This window comes from Triturus cristatus, chromosome 3_2 (assembly GCF_964204655.1).
Source record: "Triturus cristatus chromosome 3_2, aTriCri1.1, whole genome shotgun sequence".
Lineage (NCBI taxonomy): Eukaryota > Metazoa > Chordata > Amphibia > Caudata > Salamandridae > Triturus > Triturus cristatus.
The window spans coordinates 1,177,795,189-1,177,816,732 of NC_140584.1; the positions used below are offsets into that span (position 1 = coordinate 1,177,795,189).

Genomic DNA, 21,544 nt, shown 5'->3' on the forward strand with positions numbered 1-21,544 from the left:
CAGATAGTACACGTTCTTCTAACACGTGCCAGATCATGTTTATGGATAGACTTAATACGGGACTCCCAATCAGCTTTGCAGGCCTCATCCAGGATAGAGATAGGTGTGACCTCACTTTCGGATCATATAAGTTCACATGGAAAGTTGATGTAGGGCTAAAGGCTAACAAAGGGGGTAATTAGGGATCTGATAAATCCCTCATAAAAGATAAACTGGTAGCCCAAAATCTAACCGATCATAGAATACTTTGAGAAAAACGACACTGGTGAGGTTCCACCTAGTAGCCTATGAGACACCTTTAAGACAGTTATAGAGCACCAATGTACTGTAGCGCGAGTTGAGCAAAGAAAAACCTGGAGCTAAACTAAAGAAGAACTACAGAAGACTTGAAATCTGAAGGAGAATTGTAGAAGCCCACTAGGTCACTCACTTCCCTCACAGGTTCAACCTCCCTGAGGGGTCAATTGAACCTCTTGGCCAAAGGTTCAACCTCCTTGAGGGGTCAATTGAACCTCTTGGCCACAGGTTCAACCTCCTTGAGGGGTCAATTGAACCTCTTGGCCACAGAAAAATCAGAAAAGGCTCTCCTCTTTCTAAAACACAATCTCTACGAGAAAGCTAACAAGGCCGACACTCTATTTGCACAACAACTCCTAATGTTAAAGACTCCCAAGGTGTGCTCCAAACGGGTTAATACACGAGAAGGAGAATCTTAATGGATTATTAAAAAAAGTTCCTTATGTAAAGAGCCTCATGAATGAAGGTTTTCTTATCCATAGCTAAGATCACCTTGTCATCGATTAGTATAAGGGAAGCTCTAGAGTCCCATATAACTGCTGAGGAAGTCTCAGTAGTCATTAATCATTTGGACTCCAATACAACTCCAAACCCAAATGGACTAATACCTTTTATTTCATCCGGTACCCACACCACAAAAAACATTTATTAACTCATTTCTCCAAATTAAAATGGCTACGCCCACAACGAGGGAGGCAAACATCATCTTAATACATAAACCTGGTCATCACACTGACTCGTGCGCATCTTAGCAGACGATAGCTTTGCTAAACACAGACACCGAGTGTAGTAAGCTGGCTCTCTCTATAGTGTACTAAAATGAAGTACACTGCGACGAGAATCCAGTGGGTCCCCAATTGGTTTACAGAGGTTAAAGTAGATATTACTAATGCTCTCTTTTGTGGTAGTGTGGGAAAGCCATTAGGCTTATCAGGGGGAAGTGCTAAGCATTTGTTGCACTCATGGAGGCAAATAAAAGAGACACACACTCAAAGAATAAATTCAAGACCAAATTAGAAAAATAACACTTCTTTTTACATATATTTCAAAAGCATAAACTTTGTTCAAAGGTAAGTACTGTTTTCAATAGCAATATTAACAGGTAAGCAAAAAATTCAAACCTGTGCGCTTTCACGCACAATGCAATCCTATGGGAGGAAAAGTCAAATGCATAAAGGTAGGTACATTCGGTTTCAGAGGTTCGCCTTCTGGGTTCGGATTCATAGTGGGCCAAGGTCCAAAGTACTACCAATAGTTCTTTAGGAACCTCCCGGGTTCTACCGGGAGCAGGGTGCTGGTGAACCGGGTGGCTGGCTCGTTGAGACCCAGGCTAGGCAGCTCAGGTGAGAGTGGCTTGGTTGGCTGGGCACGCAAAGATGTACCTCACGGTCGGGGATAACTACTGGGCCACTCTCGAAGTGGGTCTCAGTGATGCGGACGTCTCTCGACAGATGCTTAGTCCTGGTGCAGTGGGAATATGGACTGGAGTCTCACTGGTGCTGTTTGGTGCAGGGCATCCAGTACCCTGGGGATTGGTGCTGCACAGCTCCGGTTGGTCCTGGAGTCTTCACACTCGGTGGGGAGACAGATTTGACCTTCCAGAGCACAAATATCTTCTCCTGGTCGTCTGCAGCGTCAGTCGGGCAGTGGAGCTGCAAGGCAGCGGACCAGACTCTTCTAGTCAGTGCCTGAGGGCTGCAGGGAAGTAGCTCCTCTACTCCAAGGGAAAGTATATGCGATTTTCAAAGTGCTGGCATGTTACCCAGGGCTTTGGTAGTTCTCCAGCTAATAGGACGATTGACACTATGTTGTAATTGCCAGCTGAGGACGGTAGGATTTTGTACCAAAGTCCATAGATCTGCTGCAATTCTTGCCAGGCAGTGACTATTCTATGTCCTTCTTTTGTTCCACCAAATCCGAGTTCTTAGGTTCAGGGGTGCCACCTAAATATTCAATTTAGGGGCGTTAAAGGGGAGTGACAGGTAGTAGGCAATGGGTTGCCTACCTTTAGGGTGACTACATCATCTATATGACCACTTTCTGGGGGAAGTAGGCATAACCGTGAACCTAGGATACTAAACCCATCCAAAACAAGATGGAGGAATTTAAAAAGTGGGGTCCACATCAGCTGTTCCGTCCTGGAGGTGGTGCAGGCTGAATGTGGGCACACCTTCTAATCTTACTAATTTTCCAGCCTGTCATGGTGCCAAAAATTGGGGTCAGAACAGGGGGGGGTGGGCATCTCCACTATCAGGAGACGCCTGGGTCGCATAACAAAGGTGACAGGACTTTTGAAGCTTCCCGCCCTACAATGCACATCCTGCGTGGAGGAGGTGTGAACACCTCTGCCCAGAGCATGCTTTGTTCCTGGCCTCTGAGAGTGATGGCTCTCACCTCAGGAGGTCAGAAACCTGTCTTTTGGGGATTGGGGGGGCGTGGCCAACTGCCGATGACGATGGCCGCACTGTAATGCCACTCCGTCTCTAATCCCCATTAAACCCCTGAATCTCCGCTCAATTATTCGTTTATTGCAAGCTTGTCTCTGTGTAATCGTAGGTGCAAATATCTACGTTTGGATCCCACTGATTAATTGCGACCGGAGGGACACCAGCGCCTCGGCCAGACTTGTGGGCTGCTTGAGGACTTGCAGCACCGGCCTTGCGTGGCAGCGTGGACCACCGCTGAAAGTGAAAGTGACTGCCCCGGCCGGAATCGAGGAACGAGGACCCCGTAGGACACTGCATCGCAGGGGCTCCTTGCAGCGAGGTGCACTCCGGGTTAACAAGTGACGAACATTGCGAATGCGCCTTGAGGTGAGGTGATGCTGATCGCAATGGGAAAGACTGAAGACGCTTAAAATACCCAGAGTGCAGACTTAATTTTGAAACCACGCTGAGCGTGCACAACCTGGAGAACTACAAACTCTTCCTATGGAGGCATATTAGAGATTTCCCTACGGATCCGCACTAAAGACTTGGAGCGCCAGACCCAGGCGGGCAGCTGAGCCATAATTCAATTGAAGCTCTCTATAACAGTGCATACAGCCAGCTCTGTTTTATTGCTAGAGCCTCTATCTTACGTATGTATACATCACTGCATGAAGCTGACGGGCCCAAGTGCATCAAAGAAACCCCCGACGAGTTATCCCTGGAGAAGGCGCAGTAGATTGACCCATACCAGTAGTGGCACCTTTGTTGCCTGCCAAGTGGATACGCTGCCAGAATTTTTAGGGGAGAGGTGACACCGGGCAGGTGGTGGTGAAGCCTCAGGGCACCTGAAGCACCCCCTCCTCTTCCTCCTGTGGCTCACGACCTGGAACCCGGAGTGGGTACATTATGTCCGGCACCAGAGGCAGCCGTGGGTCCCATCAGCCCAAATTGGATAAAATGGCGTGGCTCCAGAATCAGGAGAGGCCTGAGTCGCAAGTGGATACGCCACCCGGAAACCTTGATTTGCCACCAGCACAGACAAGACCCTACCCTACAAGATATTCTTGCTGCCGTTACAACGGTACGTACTTCCTTAGAATGATGCATTGATTCCGTTTACATCGAGGTCGGCCTCATTCGGGCTGACTTTTGCAAGATGAGCGAACATGTGACCGAAGGGGAAGAAGTCACTCAGGGTCTTGTCACTACCTCCAAGGGTCTAGAGCAGCAGGTACAGGAACTACAAAATAATAGCTGGGCACTCACCGACCAGTTGGATGATTACAAAGGGAGAGCCAGGAGGAACAATGTGCACATTATTGGGGTTCCAGAGAAGGCAGAGGGCCAGTCAATGGATTTATTTGTGGAGGAACTAATCACACAGCGGCTCCAGCCCAAGACTCTCTCCAAGTACTTTTCGATTGAACGTGCTCACCGGGTGCCGGGGGGTAAACATAAACCTGGGCAGCCCCCCGGGCCCATAGTGGCTAGAGTGTTTAACTATCGCGACAGGGACATAATCCTGCAAACTGCACGATGTGCTCCCCCATCAAGATAACAACAGCACAGTCATGTTCTTCCTGGACTTCACTCTGAAGGTCCAAAGACAGCGCAGAAGTTTCCTGGAAGTCAAGATGGGCCTTGGAGACAGAGAGTTGCAATATGCAATGCTGTTCCCTGCGAGGCTCAGGGTGGAGGCTGAGGGTAAAGCATGGTTCATCACGGAACCAGAGGCAGTCTGATAGTGGCTGGACGGCTGGCGACAGGTCGGAGGCACGAATAACAACGACAGACATCAAAGACGGGCAGGAAAGGACCGCAGAGGGAACACGTTTGAGCGCGAGGAAGGTGACACCGTAGATACAGAACAAACTGAGTCTGGATGAGCTGGTCCTGCATAACGGACTAAGAGCAGAGACACAATAAATCTAGTCCCGGAGACATAAATTTGCTGGCAGTGTGCTGTTTGCGGCTCACCGCCGGACTGTCGAATATGGGGGGGGCAGGGTGGGGGGTCTAGTCTTGGTGGTTCACATCCCCTCCAAAATAGGGAGGGGTGGGTGAAGGGCACTCTGCAATGTTGGTGTGGTGGGTAGTTTGAGGTCCATCTTGCAGGGAGGCAGGATGGGAGGGTAGTGGGGGAAAAATTCCAGGAAGTTTATTGTTGTTCACATGTGTTATAGCGATTATTCTTGCATCACTCCACACAGTAGCTACTGAATCTCGTTCGTGTTGTCCAGTATATACACGTTGCTGCCTACAGACACATGCCCTGATAAGTGTACACATGGGGGCGTTTCGACAGCACCGAGCCTTGAAGGTGGGGGGAAATAAGGAGCACATAAAGCAACAAGAATGACAATGGCTAATACCCCCGGAAACATGCGACTCGATGCAACATTAACGCTCCTCTCCTGGAATGTTAATGGGCTGGGAGATAGGATCAAGAGGGGGGTACTACTACAATATATTAAAAGACAAGCAGCAGACATGATTCTGTTGCAAGAGACTCATCTTATTGGTAACACTTGCAAGGCACTCGATAGATGGGGATACAAACTAGTCGCACATGCAAGATTCACTACTGGAGCCAGATGGGTGGGGATACTCGTGAAGAGAAACCTCCCATTTGTGATATCTCAGATAACATACAGATAACTATGGACGCTTTGCTGGGATATCAGGGTCCTGGGAGGGCAGGACCATAAATGTCCTTTTGGTGTATATTCCACCTGCGCTGCATAAATTGGCTTTGCCGGACATGAGCAGTATGATTCTCACATTACCAGAAGGTGAAATAACACTGGCAGAATTTGGGGCAGCGCTGGGCTTGACAGATATATGGCGAGCAACACACCCGCAGTTACAACAATATACATTTTACTCGGCTGCTCACAAACTCACTCTCGTATTGATTGCATCATGACTTTAGCTGACACTGTACGCCACAACTCTAAGGTTCAAAATTTGGCTAGGGGCATCTCCGACCATGCTCCCATAAAGGTTCGATGCACAATTAATACCACCCCTACCCGCAGGACACTTACTATCAATCCACAGTGCCTTCTGATCCCTCACGTCAAAGACGCCCTGATCAAAGACACAGAATACTACTTTGCCGAGAATGTGGGGTCAGTTCAGTCGGCACAAATATCATGGGAGGCCTATTAGGCAGTAATCAAGAGTCAGGCAATATCACTCTCAGTTGGTCACAGGAAAGAGAGGGATAGACAAATTATCGAACTGGAGCAGGACATCCTGACGCGAGTGTGCGAGTTGGGGGGCAGCCGCGATGAGACAGAGAATCACATCTTGGAACTTAGAATAAAGGAATATAGAGACCTGGCAACTGATGCAGCTAAGGATAGACATTGTGCCACGATATTTAAAGTATACGAGCAGGGAGACAGGGCTAGTAAACTCCTAGCGTGGCTGGATAGGAAGGAAAGGGCAGACCGATGGATAAGGGTATTATTACATGATCAGAATGGAACCGGTTTGTGTGACCCGCAACACATAGCATTTTATTGCTCAAATATCGATAGTGTATACCAATTTTATGGCCCTGGGAGATTTTAATCTGCACGTGAACAACCCGAATTGTACATAAGCAGCGCTGCTGATCTCGTTCTTAGCAGGTGCCAATCTCAGACAACTGGTGTCCTCCCTGATGCATACAGCGTGGCACACCTTGGCTTTAGTCTTCTCTAATATTACGGCCATCGATGTGGAGACTCCCTACCCTTTGGTTTGGTCAGATCATTACCTGATCCCTTTTTCGGTTACTCTGTCCAAACCGGGGCAAATTAAGGGTACTCAATCTATTCTAAAAAGGAATTGGAGTAATCTGACTTAAGTTTCATTAAGCCCTATTCTGCAGGACAATTATCCCCGCCTATCTTCTGACCCCAATGCAGATGCAGCTGCCATACATCAATGGATTGCCACTGCTGTGGAGTCTGTCGCGCCGGTCAGAGTAGTGAAATCCATTAGACTGTCCCCTCTGCTCCCTGGTTTTCTAATGCCCTCAAAAGCAAAAAGCAGGTGCAAAAGATTAGAGCGCCAGTGGAGGTTGTGCTACTGCACTTTAGCTAAGGGAACTTACAAAAAAGCACTAAAAGATTTTCATAAGGCATTAAAAGCAGCCAGGCAGTATTATATTGTTTCGTGTATCAATAACGCAGACCACTCCAGTAGAGAGGTTTTTAAAGTAGTCCAAACCTTTTTTAAACTCAAGGCGATAGAGACTGAAGTGATACCGTCCCTAGCTTTGTGTGAAGAAATTGCTAGATATTTTGATAATAAAATTTTAAAGGTCTACGACTCCTTTTCGACTTCTGAGGCAACTGAGAAAGCTGATATATCTGCGGGTGCAGTGGAGGTACCTCCGCTCACTAATTTCAAAGCGATCTCGCCTCAAGATGCTTTAGCAGAAATCCAAAAATGCCGTTCAGGCACCCCAGATGATCCATGCCCTCCCAAGTTGTAGAAAATGTTATCCCTTTCCCTGACGGGCGGGCTACTTCATATATGGAACACCTCTCTAGACACGGGCATCTTTCCAGATAAATGGAAACATGCGACACTTCTCCCTCTGAGAAAGAAACCAAATGGTGACCCAGGAGACCTTAGCAACCTTAGACCTATCTCTCTGCTCCCCACCCCAGGAAAAATGTTGGAGAAGTTGGTCCAGCGCCAACTGACCAATTTTATTGAGCAGAATGGCGCCTTGCACGATACACAATCTGGTTTACGGGCGGGGTTTAGCAAGGAGACTGCTCTCCTTGAGGGGGCAGAGTCGGTAAGATGGTTGTTGGATTCAGGGGCATCAGCATTGCTGGTGCTCCTGGATCTGACCGCTGCATTCCACACTGTTGACCACACCATACTGGTCCAAAGACTACAAGGTGTGGGCTTTGGGGGGAAAGTGCTGACCTGGTTGACATCCTATCTGAGCGGTCGTACTCAGAGAGACGCCCTACAACCATTTGAATCTAAACCAAAACAGCTCTGGTGCGGTGTGCCCCAGGGCTCAGCTTTGAGCCCTTTACTTTTTAACCTCTACCTAGCTCCACTGTTTTCCCTGATTGCCAACTGGGGAGTGAAAGCGATTTCCTACGCTGACGACACCCAGTTGGTTTTTCCGTTTCAGGAGCGGACGGTAGAGGCCTTCAAGAACTTCAAAGGTTGCCTGCGAGACATAGCACTATGGATGAACACAAACAAATTAAAACTTAATGCTGGGAAGACAGAAGTTTTGTTCTTCGGTAAGGGCTCAGTGCCAGATTCAGATCTATGGTGGCCGTCAGAAATGGGTCCACCACCATCCCCTGCCACACGTATCCGAAAGCTAGGGGTGAGATGGGAGGCAGACCTCTCTTTTTTAGCCCAAATACAGCAGGTCTCTGCAACTTGCTTTAGTAAACTAAGAAATCTCTGGAAAGTTTTACATTTCCTACCGGAAGACTGCCGCAAATCAGTAGTACATGCCACAGATACATCTAGGCTAGACTACGCTAATGGCTTATATCTTGGCCTCCCCAAATACGCCATTTGCCACCTTCAGATGATACAGAATGCGGCTGCGAGACTGATTCGTTGCATACCGTTTCGACATCACGTCTCTCCGCATCTACAGGAGTTCCACTGGCTCCCAGTGGAGAAAAGAATTAAATTCAAGGCCATGACACTGGCCTACCGAGCCATTAATGGAAAATGCCCTGGTTATCTGAAGGAAAGACTGTGTCCCTATTTCTCATAACTTGCTGCGTACCCCACGCTTTGCGAAAACACGCCTGGGTGGCAGAGCATTCACAGTTAGAACGGCTTCATTGTGGAATGCCCTTACAGGGTTCCTCCGGCAGGCTAATTCAGAAACCTGTTGCAGAAAGGCCTTGAAGACCTGGCTCTTTAGGGCAGATTAATATGGGTTGTTAACACCGGAGCTCTTTATGGACGCAATTACCTGCTGTTTCAGTGACGGGACACCCCTCTTTGGGGTAGCTGTCGTGCTTTATAAGCTCCAGTATTATTAAAGCAGAGGGATTTGCAGATTGCTATACTCAACTTTACTCATTGGTAACAACAGACACTATTGATGACATACGGGAGAAAATCACTGATATTCAAATCCAAGTATTGACCCCAGAAGACTAGCAATCACTGGGCGGGGACATTACGGCTCCATATCTCCTTGAAATGTACCTTGAGAGCAAGTCCATTGGCATACTGCCTAAAGAACAGAGATTGGCGTCTATTGTGGTTATACGTAAGCCAGGGAAATCAGCAGAAGATTTGGCCTCATACCGACCAATATCTCTGTTAAACATAGAAACTAAAATTCTCGCAACAGTACTGGCTAATGGGCTACTCCCGGTATTACAAAATTGGTCCACCCGGACCAATCAGGGTTCATGCCTGGCTGCAACACAGCTATGAATTTGCACCTCCTAAATGGGATACTCGCCAAGGAAAACAGGGGGCGGCAATACTTTCTTTAGATGCACGTATGGCCTTTGATACTGTGGAATGGCCATATTTGTTTATGGTGATCGAGCAGATGGGCCTGGGTAAGGAACATTTCGACTGGGTGAAACTTCTGTATGCTGAACCACTTGCTCAGGTGGTAGCAAATGGACATGTGTTATCCACGTTCACCCTGCGCAGTGGAACGAGACAGGGCTGACCCCTGTCTCCTCTGATATTAGCTATTGTTCTAGAACCCCTCGTGTGTTGGATACGTCAAGACCCTTGATCCATAGGCTGAAGTGGGCAAACGAGTGGGAGGACAGAATCTCGCTCTATGCAGACAACATCCTTCTTTACATCGCCTCCCAAAGTGCCTCAATTCGCAGAGTCCTTCATATCTGCACTAACTATGGAAAATACTCTGGCTACAATATCAATTGGTCCAAGTCGATATTATATTTGTTACATGGGCCTGCACCAGCCCTTCCAGACACCTGTGAAGTCACGACTGTGGACGATGGATTCTAGGTGTATTTGTAACAGCAGACCCATCGCTCTTTTACGAACTGAACCTCCTAGAACCGTTTACGTGATTACAAAGCGATGTGCGACATTGGCGTACACTGCTAGTGTCCCTACTAGGACGTGCCGCTCTCTACAAAATTATGGCCCTCCCCCGGCTCTTATATGCATAACAAACTACCCCATATAGCATTCCTGAAGCGTATTTCAAATCAATCGAAGGAGAAATTAGAAATCTGCTCTGGGATGAGAAGCCTCCATGTATCTCTGGACCCAAACTGGTCCGCGGGTGGTATGATGGGGGAATTGCCCTTCCAGACATCCGATGTTATTACTTGGCCGCCCACCTGTCAATCATAAATAAATGGGTATATGGACCACAACAGGACCCAGCATGTTAGATGGATAAATGGCTGATGGGCCATGGAGGGTACAGAGAAGCACTGTACACAAAATCAAATGGGAAATGGCACACAGAGCCCACTGCTCTTACTGTCGCCATATGGCACACTACCACTGCTAAATTGGGCTGGAAAAATACATTGACATACATGACGCCAATATGGCATGCTAACATGCTGGGAAATTTGAGTAGATGTAGTGGGGTTGATAAATAGGACATCATTGGCATATTGCAAGTTAGTGACTTAATTGAGAAGGGTAAAATATTGACCTTCCCCGAACTACAGAGTATAAATTATCCATGACCGAAACCTTCCGATGTTTACAAATACATCATGCCCTACTAGAAGCATCTAAAGATTTGAATGGGACCCTGGACGCCACCCCACTGGAGGATAGATTATTGGCAGATCCCATGCCGAACAATGCAATCTCCTTCACGTATTGTAAGATCATTAATAACTTACCGGACCCAATAACTCACCTATACACGCGTTGGCAGACTGTGTTGCAGGGATTCTGCACATATACGGAACTATGCACAGGAAAACGGGACCTCAGTGAAAAGGGGTGTACCAACCTACCACATTAGTACTCAAAATCCCAAACTGACTAGCTAAAGTGTCTCATTTGTTCTCAGACTACAGCGAAGCTACAAATGATTAGACAACCCAGAACACGTCACTCTCTCTTGGGAATCGCGGGAGCCAGACAACTCTTACGCTCACTCACTCATACTTGTCGACAATGCGAGTAATCAGAGACGAAGTATAGTTTAAAATGTTTATTTTAACTAACGCGCTCTATGGTACAGTACACATGCCATTACTAGCAGCAAAATGCATAAACATAATATAGTCAGCATTGTCACAATTCCATAGAATACAAACGGGGATACCATTTTATAAAGACCGTGGAAAAGGACCAAAAGACCTAACCAGCCTCCCCGTTGTAAAAAATAGTTTATTATAAAAAATAAGACCTCTGGGCTTTGTCAGCAGACCCCGTACCTCAAGGCCTAGATGAAATGTTCACATCTCAGGACAAGCACAGCTCTTCTCTCTGGAAAGGTGTCTCTCCAAGTGTGTCAAAACATGTTTTGCTTGCAATATTAAAGCACACGATTTCCGGTAGTGTAGCTGTGGGTAGCATATTAGGTTTAGGTGCGAGGGACTGCCCAGAACAGAATAACAAGGGGCATTGTTGATCGACCTTGTACCTTGTGTGCAGACTAAACCTCAGAGCATAGCAGAGAACGCGAAAAGCAGACAGTTCTCATGTGAAAGGGGCACAAACAGAGTCTTGCGAAATATATGCTTGCAGTGTCGTGCGCAAAAGCAGCCTCATGGCAGCGAAGCTCATGCTAACTTAGCAAATGTTGACAATGGACCCATAAGCTATTCTACAACTGACATTGGAGATTTGGAGGACGATGACTAGCGTGATGTGGCTATACCGGCAAGATTGCGTTTGGTCCAAATAAATTTTTTACATCGCACATATATTACATGCACAACACTTGTCAAAATGGGCCGTAGTGACTCGACAGACTATAGAAGGCTGTGCGGTGAGGTGGGTAAGTTTTACCATATACTCTGGGAATGTCCCTTGATACAGAGTTACTGGGAGGCAGTTAATCACATTGTGAACGAGGTGAGTGGCAATGCTCTAACATTATCTCCTAAGACATGTCTCCTAAACATTTGGGACACCACTGACCTCAACCGTATGGATCAAATGTGGGCGGCCAATGGTTTCACAATTGCAAAGCGTAAGGTCGCTGGCAAATGGGGAGTTCCTTACCCTCCAACGATTGCAGACTGGAAACGAGATGTTGATTGGTGTATGTTGGCGGAACGTGCAGCCTATACGAATAGAGGCTGCCCCCAAAAATGGGATAAGATATGCGGGAAATGGAATGCATATCGAGGTGACATTTGTTCCTCCCCCTCCGAGCAGAGGCATGGGTTGGAGTGTATAAATGTGTGACAAAATCCCGGAGGGAAGGAAAAGGAGAATGGGCATGGGTGGGATATTCAATATGGGACTGTAATCTCATGTAATTGATTGGAATGTGATGCACAAATTTGTATTGTATCAACACGTTTTTACAATAAATAAAAAGTGTTTAAAAATAAAACCTGTCTATGGCGGCAGCTTGTCAAGACCGGTCAGTCAACACACTAGTAGTAGGTGGTTTTCAGGGGGTCCTCTAAGGTGCTCTCTGTGTGCATCTCTTAACAAATCCAGCACTGGCATCAGTGTGGATTAATCAAGACAATGTGTTTGATACCAAACACCTTGGGGTACAGTGAATCCATCATGTAGCTGGGGAGATGGTAATCTTGAGTGTCCAGCCCATGTACTTGACATGGCTTCCCTGTGAACTCGTGGTATAAAAGGGGGGCCTTAGGTATCAAGGGGACACATCCACTCATGCAGATGTGCCAACACATGGGTATAGTGCACCCTGCCTTCAGGTTGTTAGGCCTTCTGTAGTGGTGTATTACCTATACACATTCAGGGTTTCGCTGGCATGGCACACAGAGGTGCATGCCATGTTGGCTCTTTGTTTTGCTCTGCACCAAGACATGCAGGTTCCAATAGCAGTTTCTGTGAGTTGGTGAGTGGTACCTTAGGCTGGCAAAATTTGTGCTGCAACCCTTAGGGGCACATTTTAGTTCCAAGTCCCTAGGTACCAGGAGCACTTTCCTACACCATGATTTTCACTAAAATCCTAGCAAATAGATTAGCTACTCATATGCCTCACTGGATTCACATTGATCAGTTTGTCTTCACACTCTGGACACAAACATTTTACTACATTAGATGGGTACTGCACCTGATTGAGAAATACAATGATAGGAAAGTCCCCACGGCCATATTGCTCAATTGATCTCTTATGAGTTGAATGCTTCATAGGATAGAACTAGGACCAAATATGAAGACAAGCATCAAAGTTGATAACAAATCCCTGACTGCTAGAATTATACTAGACATAATCACACCAGTGCCCTTACCTCTGAGTAGGGAGACGAAATAGGAGTGAATTTTCTCTCCACTATTATTTGCCCTGATCGAGAGTTGGAAGCCAAACTAAGAGAACATGGGACATAAAAGTCATTGCATTTGGAGGGGAACCTGTATAAAATGTATCTCTTTGCAGAAAACATCCTCTTGACAATGATGAACCCAGACTACACACTCAAAGTAGCACTAAACATCTGGGTTCAAAGTGAATTTGGACAAATCTGAGGGTGAGGTTAAGTCAGGAAGTAAAACAACGGGTAGCCAACAGCCAAAATGTATCTGTTTCAATGGACAAAACGAATATTAAATACTTCCCCTGCTCTGGAGAAACTATACAGGGCTAATTACTCAACACCTTTCTCTACCATTAGAACTAACCTGCACACTTGGAAAGGCCATTCATCTCATGGCTAGGTAGGATAACCACAATTAAAATGAATGACCTTCCCAGACTCCTATATTTATTGGAGGCTCTGCCTGTTCTGATCACTAAGAAAGAATTGGACAATCTATGGGGCGAGATTCATTCCTTAATATAGGCTGGCAATAGAGCAAGAATTTCTAGACCTGTAATATTTGCGAATAGGGGTTTGGCAGGCCTAGCACTATCAAACATCACCTAGTATCATCACGCAGCTTCACTCCTTATATTCTTTGAAGGGTCCCAAAGAGAGACTAGATACATTTGGAAGCAGGACTTCTGGGCTTGGCACCCTCAGACATGGTGCCTCGGTTCTTCAGGCCACAGGTGGGGTATTTCTCTGACATCCTCCAACCAACATTAGTGACATGGGAGAAAGTGGTGAGAACATTAGCTCTGACATCATCCCTGTTCCTATTTACACCACTATTTTTCAATCCTGATTTTTCCCAGAGGTTACAGTGAGGACAATTACTTTCAAATTCTTTACTGGGCTTTAAGACCTTACTTACGTGGTTCAAAAAGTTTCTCACTACATACACTTCCACAGGGGGTTTAATATCTTAACGTATAAACCACCCAATCTGAGTTGGATTCACAATAGAAAAACAGGGGTGAGATCCTGGGGAAGGATCTTTCTTTACACAAATGGCAGGAGCTTGGGGATGGTACACAGAACAGAGAAGCACTGTGTACACACACACAACGCTATGGTATAAAATGCCCATGAAAACCAAGAGGATGCACACTGAGGATGGGCAATGCTTGCAAGAATGTGGCCAGGATGGGAACAATCGGAAACTATTGTGGTCATGGCCATTGCTAAGTTTCACCTGGAAATAAATACTAAGACGTACATAGGGCGTCCTGCTAAGAGACGGTGAATGCAAGCAATTAGCAATGTATCAGAACCCATGATTCTAAAGGAATAGAACTTTGCCGTTTCTATCTTGCTCAGCTGGTTTGTTAAGATGTAATAGATAGAAATTAGGTAGTAGTGGTCCCCAATAGGAAAATTACCGCACCTCAAATATTACATATGTTGTTTACAATCAAATTGTGTGTGAGTATATTGGTAAGACAAGTTTTAGTCAAATTGTGGTTGTTAGACCTGCCAGTCCTCTGGCTGTCCCCTCCTCATTTTTCCTTCCTTCACCCTCTAATTTTTCTGTCCACTAGTTTTTTTGGTGTTGACTTAGAGGCTCTGGGCGCCCCATTATCACTAATTGATGGTGTGGCGCAAGGTGCTTCCCTAAAATGGAGGGAGGGAGAGAGCTCTTCCACAAAATGGTAGCCTAAAACTGTCACCTCAGAACCTGGGCCATAGGCTGGCATGAGGAGTTCCAGAACCTTCTGGACCACTCTGGATAGTCAGGGCCCAGGCTATATATAGAGGTGAGTAGCGGCAGCCATTTTAGGTGGGGTAGAAGGTGTGAAGTGAGGTGGTCAGGAGCAAGGCACCTGAGTCAGGAGGTAGGTGCGCTGGAGGGGTGGGAGAACTGACTGTTCTTAGGGCCTGCTTTTTCTCCCCCCACAGTTGATACTACCCCCTACCTCGTGACCTAGCCTTGCCTTCAACCTCTAACTCTGGGATCACGTGAACTGTCTGTGTTTCCCGCCTAGTCAGGACCCCTGAAGAGAACTGAGTGAGAGAGTGACCTCCACCAACCTTATCCACCATTTCCCTGACTTTGCTTAGCTGAGGCGACCCTGTGAAAGTAGGGGGCGCTGGGTGTCAAACTATTCACCACCCCTCAAACTGTAGGCCTGGCCTTAATTTCTACACCCCCCATTGAGGAGATCCTGAAAGAACTCACCACTGGGGCCTGGGGGCCAGAAAGATTGTCCCTGCTATTGCTGGGGCCCACGGAGAAGCCCGGGGCCCTGTCGCTGACGTCACAGCTGAGATTGCGTGGCCCCCAGGGCTGAGGAGGCCGCTAGAGTTCAGGGAGGGCCTTGTTAGGCCGAGCAGACTAATCGAGGCCGCGTAGGCCTGAAGCCGGTGTCTCCTGTCATCTGACGGGGCGGACTGTCAAGCGCCGCCCCTGCCGCTTCACCACTCGCTGACTGGGCCGCGCCCCCGCAGGCCGCACTGTCATTGGCGGCTGCGGGTGCGCCCTGGCTGTGGTGCGTCGTCAGTGCGGAGCCTCGAGAGGTGTGACCGACCCGGACATCGCCGGGAAACCTGCATGGCTGACGGAGGATCTTCGCAAGGGCCGGTGAGGCCGAAGTCTGAGGTAAACCCTGGGGAGGAGGGCGGGAGGCCTGGGAGAAGCCCAGTGCACGCCCCTCCCCCGGGGAATCCGATCATCTGGGCCTGCTTGGCCCTGCAACTACCCCGGAGTGGGGGAAGCGGTCGAACCATGGCCCAGTGAATTTGTGCCATTGTAATACTAAACGTTGGCCCCCAGAGTGGAAATAACTGCCTCCCCAGTCAACATGAGTCCCCTACGGAGGTAGCCAGTTCAATGCTCAGCGCTTGGTCCCCTTGATGAAAAGCATAAGTGAAGCACTATATTTAATGACTCTACTGAATGTACTATGTGATCGCTAAGAGAAACGCTATACTTAATGTCTCTACTTGAAGTGCTATGTGATCATAAGTGAAACGCTATATTTAATGACTCTACTCAAAGTACTATGTGATCGCTAAGAGAAACGCTATATTTAATGTCTCTACTTGAAGTACTATGTGATCCATAAGTGAAGCGCTATATTTAATGACTCTACTCAAAGTACTATGTGATCGCTAAGAGAAACGCTATATTTAATGTCGCTACCTGAAGTGCTATGTGATCCATAAGTGAAGCGCTATATTTAATGACTCTACTCAAAGTACTATGTGATCGCTAAGAGAAACGCTATATTTAATGTCTCTACTTGAAGTGCTATGTGATCCATAAGTGAAGCGCTATATTTAATGACTCTACTCAAAGTACTATGTGATCGCTAAGAGAAACGCTATATTTAATGTCTCTACCTGAAGTGCTATGTGATCCATAAGTGAAGCGCTATAGTTAATGACTCTACTCAAAGTACTATGTGATTGCCAAGTAAAGCTCTATGTCTAAAGACTCTATTTAAAGTGGTAGGAAATCGCTATGTGAAGTGCTATGTTTAGACACTCTATTTAAGGCGCTATGAAATCGCTATAGGTAGTGCTATATTTAATGTCTCTATCCAAAGCACTATTGAATTGGCAGTACTGAGATTAATCATCAGGTGGTGTGCTTGATTTCGTAACAGATTTAAAATGTCTATGCAATGCCAATCTGGTCACGAAGAAATGTTTAGACCCCAATGTGAAGCGGATAAAAGCTAATCAGGGCCCTTTGAAAGGAAAGGAAAAGAATGATAAAAGAGAAGATAAAGCTTTTCTAATTTTTCTAAATTCCTTGGTGTAGTGTCGTTTTTAGTGGTGGTACGCTGGAGTGCTGAGTTGAGTGGAATGCAAGCACAACATAATACTCCGGAATGAAGCCTTATCACCTGAGCAAAGCTACCAAAGGTCTTTAGGTCCAACAGTGGTGCTATCTAGGCTCAGTTCACCTTCTACCAAAATGTGCTCATTGAACATCAGAAAACTAATGTTTAACCACATATACAAAATAGAACCTTTTTCAGCACCCTCATTGATAAATGTAATTAACCATAATGTATTGGAAAAGTTTAACATAAACTGGCACATGCATCAACAAAGACTTTTGCGATTCCTTAATTGCGATTTTTAAGGAATCGCAATTAAGGAATTGCAAAAGCCTATGCATGTAGGAATCGCTATAAAAATAGCGACTCCTACAAATTCCTTAATTGCGACTCGCAATTAAGGAATGCCGTCCCCATCATTCCTATAGGCCTCCAGGCCCATAGGAATGATTTGGAGATTGCATGAGCAAATTGCGAGTACCAGTAGGTACTCGCAAATTGCTCATACAATTTCAAGGGTGCAAGGGTGTCAAAATGACACCCTATTGCACCCCTGAAATTGATCTGTGCACATATGTTGCACACACACATGCTCTAAGGGCATGTGTGTGCGCACCATGAAACTTTGAAAAATGCACAAAAGTGCATTTTTCAAAGTTTTTGCAAATTACCATGAAGTTCAACTTCATGGTAATTTGCTCCCCCTATTAGCGAAATCGCTAATATTTTAACTTTAATGCATTGCATTTAAGGAATCTCAATTTGGGATTCCTTAAATGCAGTCGCAATTTAAGGAATCGCTATTTAGAGATTCCTTAAATTGCGATTTTTGCATTTGGGATGATGCATCCCAAATGCAAAAATACCGGTCGCAAAGGGACAGATTCTGCTAATCTGCCCGTTTGCGACCAGTTTTCGCGTTGATGCATGTGGCCCATAATTTCTTATTATCTAGTTCAAACTCAACTTCACATTTCGCATCAAATCAAAAAAGGTCAATGATATGTTTTCTGGAAATATAAGTAAGCGCAAGAGTCCATCAAATCATATTCAACTTGTCGGTTTATTCATTTGGTACTCCCAGCAAGGATTCTGCCAACACGTGTTTCATCTAACATAGACTTTTTCAAGGCTGGAAATATAATTACCATACATATTGTCTTTGTTTATACAAAAATTGATGGTGAGATTACAACATAAATACATCATAGTGATTAGCCATTATTAATCAGAAGTATAATGGCAGTAAAGCAAGTCTCTATCTGTAAGAGACGAAGTAAGAATAGAGGAGAAATGCTGTCAATGCTTAAGCTAGGAAGAGAAACCTTCGGTCACCATAAAGTGAAAGGAGTTTTGTTATAAGAGTGAGAGACAATTATCTCCGTTAACCCCCAATAGTAAACAATATATAAGTTTCACCCTAAATAGTGTCATTAGAAGTGAAGGTGTAAAGGAATATCACACAAGATCCCTACCACTAAATTGGTAAAACATATAATGTACTAATAGACCCACCGATTTTAAATTAGATAACTAGACGTTCCTGATGTGTGTTGTTCCACCGCGACATCTTATGATAACACCCGTAAGCAATATATCAATAGGAATCTGTAGCAATGAGAGGAAGTTGCATTAGGCCACTGTTTTCCCAAAAGTGAGAGCCATAACAACTATAGGCTCCATAGTCTACTATTATAGTCTCATGAGTTATAATCTATTCATATCAGATTAAGATACTTTAATGCCCGATGGTAATTGTAGGAGAGTAGGAACTGCTTCTTATAGTTACCCCCACTTTTTGCTGATGTATCACTGTTTTGGATTTAGATTGACTCTGATCCTGCTATCCAGGACCCCAGTCTAGCTGCTTTCTCCTCTAAATTGATTGCAAGTACTTTAGGTGCACTCCAGATTGGATTCTGGTGTACCCTTATCAGTCTCTAGTATACGGTATACTACTTGCCCAGGACATAGGTACCCCAGAGGCCTCCCAGGGGCTGCAGCATGTATTATGCCACACCTGGGGGACAATTCAAACTGACAGCACAGGTCAGCTACTGCAATCTGTGTAAGGTGGTGCATGCACCCCTTACTTAGATATAGGTTCACTATATCTACTCTAAATCACTGCACATATAAACCTATGAGTCACAACTATGGCAGGCCTTATCAATCCTGACGGCAGGGTGCTGGGTTTTATGTGAGAGGGTGCACCTGCATGAGCAGAGCTCCTCTGCAGCCTTTCAGAACCTCTTTTCCGTTTTGTGATGCAGCCAACCATATATATTTAAGTGCATTATAGCCTCGCGGTAAATAATAACTTTAAAACGGCTCCTTAGAAACATGTCGTGTTTGGTGTCAAACACCTTGGAATCATACCTCCACAAAAGTAACTGGTGTGGGAGGTATATTTCCACCCATCTAGAGGGACATATATAACACACTGGGCTACCCGGTACAAGCTTTCTTGACCTGAGCATCACAAAATGGATACTGCCAGCCACAGACATGAGTCTGTCCTCCTGCTGCTGAGCCAAGCTCGAGCAGGGGAAGGCTTGACAATAGGTTTCCTGTCACAGGGAGGTGTGACCACCTCCCAGACAGGATTTATTGTATTGGGGCTGGGTGGGTGCACTCTGAGAGTGTTTGAAGTCTACACTGGGGGCACTTTTGGTGCCCCTGTGCATAGTCCAGTTCAAACCGGTTGCAGGAGCCATTTGCCCCTTCCTCTGGCGTGAAACTGGACAAAGGACATGGGTGTAGCCACCCCTCTGTCCTGACCCTCCCATAGGTCGGTCCCCAGAGTTTGTCCCACCACTTCCTTGGGTATAATGTAGTAACCCCTGATTACAGGACTTTAGATTTTACCTGGACTAAACTCTGCTAAAGAAACCAAGAACTTCGATGATCTACACTACGCTGGATGATTGAAGAATCTCCTTTGGAGTAAAGGAGTTACTACCTTGCAAGGCAGGCACCTTTAACACATCTGACCGGTTTGCATCTCCCGAGCTCCTGAGGACTCCGAAGATTTCTGCAACACAGGAGGTGGGTTCCTGAGTGTCCCTTAGGTTGATCTGACCTCTCAGCAAATCAGAGACCAGTATCCCTCGTGTGGACCATGCAACCCGAACCCCTGTGCACCCTGTACTTTTGCAGCAGCATATGCTTTTTGGCAATCCTTGAAGCTGTGCTTTGGGCTACTTGTAGTCCTGACCCCGAGCAGTAATTCCACCGAAGATTTCCGGCCTACACTCCACGAGTGTTCCGTGGGCTGGTATTTTGTGATTCAGCTCGTGGTCCCTTCGCGATCCCTGGTCCGTTGGCCTGTGGGTCCCTGTGAAGGTAACTTTGACTTTCAGTGGGCTTTCCTGGTAGCCTCAGACGTGCCCTGACTCTCCATAGCTTGGAGAGTCCCGGGGACTTTGCTGGTCCTCACCGAAGCTTACTTACTCTGCTCGAGTAGGTTGCAGTTGCCATAGCTTGTTGGTATTCAATCCTGACACTGACCCCACAGCACTCAACATCCTTCGTGGGACAGCTCACCTCCAGACTTTGGTCATAGTCGACATCTCCGGGTCCCCGTGGATGCAGAGTCAAGCATTGCATCTTCTCACTTGAAGCACCCGACATCAGTGGGCATTCGTCTATTGTGCCCCTGGTCACCCTGAAGTGACCCAGACTCTGTCCCCTCTGCTTTCAGGTTCTTCTCACCTCGGATTCAGGCTTGAAGCCCACTGGACACTTTTCATCTTCCCGGCAGCAGCACTTTTCCACATCACGCCATTGAAAACGACGAAGGTTCCCGACATCACTTGACCCCTATGCACCCGGCTCCTATGGGATAGGTAACACGGGTGTCTCGGTACTCTCAAGAGTGCTGGCCTTAGAACCGTCTATGTTTGAAAGGGTTTGCTTAAAGTCCTCTACGAAGTGTCCTTAATCTTTAAAATTCCAACCGTGACTTGCCCATAGGATTGGACGGAGCTCGCGCCTGTGTTCACACACTGCACCCGTCCTCCGTGGGTCCCCTGTGTCACTACTTTGGGTGGCTCCTTGGGGTCCCAGCGATTCTACTTGCTCTAGGCACTGTGTCTAGTTAAGTCGTGGTTGTTATATCACTTTCTCAGTATATGGTTTGGTCTCCCCCTGGAGTCCACTGTGTATTGTGCTATTTACTGTTCTAGTGATTTAATATTGTGTGCTTTGTGCTCTAATCTCATAAAGAGATTAGTAGAGAGTGTTTTAGTAATAAATACATATATTTTGTATACCTCTTGTGTGGTTCTCATTTCATTTGGTCATTCAGGAGGTTCTGATCTGGTAAAACAAGCTGCTTTACATTCCTTAGCCTGAAGGCTGCTCTCCATAGTTACCACTAGGATAGCTTTCAATAAAGGTTGTCTTTAACCTAATCATCAATAAGGGTTGTTAGGACTGGTACAAGGTGCCCACTTTAATTAGTGGTCAGCATATACCAGGTCGACTTCTCATATTGGTGTGCAGCGGTTGGGATTCAAGCTTGCTATGGTTTTACCAGATAAATCTC

At 46.2% G+C, this 21,544-nt stretch overlaps 1 protein-coding gene across 2 annotated transcripts in view; it reads right to left on the reverse strand.

Annotated features, from left to right (window-relative positions):
• The window catches only part of CFAP65 (cilia and flagella associated protein 65), a 684,907-nt gene that overhangs the window by 290,448 nt on the left and 372,915 nt on the right, over positions 1-21,544 (reverse strand). The window lies entirely within an intron of this gene.